Genomic DNA, 2500 nt, shown 5'->3' with positions numbered 1-2500 from the left:
GGAACAAGGCACCTTGCCACACACATGCCCATTAACGACCAAGGGAACAAGGCAACCTTGCCACACACAGACCCTTGCATGAACGACCAAGGGAACAATGGATGTGAGGCTGGCAAGGCTAGGTCACGGCAAGCCAAGCAGTCAGGCTACACAATTGATGTGAGGCTGGCAAGGCTAGGTCATGTCAAGCCAAGCAGTCAGGCTACACAAGGGAACAAGGCACCTTGCCACACACAAACCCATGAACGAACGACCAAGGGAACAACGCCTCTTCCCACACACAGACCCATGAACGACCAAGGGAACAAGGGTATGAACGACCAAGGAACAATGCGTATTGCCACACACATTCCCATGAACGACCAAGGGAACAAGGCTACCTCCCAAACAAACACACATGAACGACCAAGGGAACAAGGCTTCTTCCCACACACAACCCCATGAACGACCAAGGGAACAAGGCACCTTGCCACACACATGCCCATGAACGACCAAGTGAACAATGGATGTGAGGCTGGCAAGGCTAGGTCATGTCAAGCCAAGCAGTCAGGCCACACAAGGGAACAAGGCACCATGCCACACACAAACCCATCCACTAACGACCAAGGGAACAATGCATATGGGGCTGGCAAGGCAAGCAGGCTACCCAAGTGAACAACGCCTCTTCCCACACACAGACCCATGAACGACCAAGGGAACAAGGGTATGAACGACCAAGGAACAATGCGTATTGCCACACACATTCCCATGAACGACCAAGGGAACAAGGCTACCTCCCAAACAAACACACATGAACGACCAAGTGAAGAAGGCTTCTTCCCACACACAACCCCATGAACGACCAAGGGAACAAGTTTACTTCGTACACGAACACCCATGAACGACCAATGGAACAAGGCATCTTGCCACACACATGCCCATGAGCAACCCAATCCCATCCTCATCGGTCTAAGGAACAAGGGGCCTTGACAAACCATGAGCAGATTTCTAAGCAAGTCAAACGATGAAGGGAGCAAAGTGTAGTTCCTACTTAGTACATAGTAAATTGAATATATGAGTTCCAATCCGATCAACTCGTGTTCTTTCGAGTTCATCTAAGCCACCTATGAATACCTAAAAGCCTTATCTGCCTGCCTATCACCAGGCGACAGGGACAAAAACCCAAATATGATATATTTTCATTTCAAGTCCATTCGTCTATGTTAACAATGACCCACACAATGTTTCAATGGCATTCCTACTTGATTTGAGCGACATTCCAACAAGTAGGGAACCAACGCTTCAAGGCGTGACCAAGGATAGGACACAAACATTTACGCCTCAAACATGACATTTTGTTTTTTTTTTTCATTTCAAAGCTTTTCATTTATAATAAAAAGCATCCCTACAAAATTTTGTGTCAATCCGAATTAATTCGAGCGAGTTATGGACGATTTCGCACAATTATGCATCCCTGGGCAAATCAATATCTGTTCCTGTCACCAAGCTCTTTGTGCAATATGTATATATAGGGGAACCATGGGACTGCTGCCCATTGGCGCCCCAAGGATGTCCAGCGCCCAAGGCTCTCGAGGCTGGCACGCTCGAGGCATGGCCAAGACGCCCGCTCTTGACGAAAATGGGGCCAAAACGCCCCCCATTGGCGCCCCACTCCCGTGTCCCCTCGCCCCCAAGTCGTGTGTGTCCAAAAATTATGCATCATCAGGGAAATCAATGTCTGTTCCTGTCACCAAGCTCTTTGTGCAATATGTATATATAGGGGGTACCATGGGGTCTCATTCTCATAGGTGCCCGGCATGGTTGATGGGCAAATAAGAATCGTGAGGCTGTATCGAGCACACACGAGGCAAGCCAAGCCAAGCCCCACGACCCATGAAAGAGGCCATCCCCCCCAACACGTTGCCTTGATTTCTCGAACGGTGACCTGAAAAATAGCCCCATCTCCTTGAGTCTCCTCGACGTTGTGCCCATACACTAGCCCGTTGCCTTGATTTTCCTCGACATAGGGCGCAGAAACTAGCGCCGTTGGCTTCACCTGTGCCTCGACGCCGTGCGCATACTAAGAAATATACATCCTCAGGGAAAGCAATGGGTGTTGCTGTCACCAAGCTCCTTGTGCAATATGTATATATAGGGGGGGAGCAGTGGGTGAGCATGGCAAGGGATGAAGGTGCCAGACTGCCTTTGAGCGCGAGCTTGGGTGACTGTTGCTTGATTCCTAGTCGGTGGCATAATACCCCTCCGAGTGGGGGCCTTGGCGTGGTGTGGGGATGCCTCGTTAGGTCTCTGCGACACCGATCCAGGGTTGTGGTCTAGCTTTGGAAGTTTGGGATGGTGCTGTTTGTGTGGCAATTCGATGATGATGTGCTTGCTGATCTATGTTTGACGTGCTACTGGTGCTAGCCAGCATTTGATTTGTGCTGATGATTGGGAAACGATAGGCGTTAAAGTGGCATGTGTTGCTTTTTGTGATACTACTATGGTACGCTAGTCTATCCTT

This window comes from Lactuca saligna, unplaced genomic scaffold (assembly GCF_052625555.1).
Source record: "Lactuca saligna cultivar CGN05327 unplaced genomic scaffold, ASM5262555v1 scaffold_22, whole genome shotgun sequence".
Classification (NCBI taxonomy): domain Eukaryota; kingdom Viridiplantae; phylum Streptophyta; class Magnoliopsida; order Asterales; family Asteraceae; genus Lactuca; species Lactuca saligna.
Note: the sequence above shows the minus strand (reverse complement) of the source record.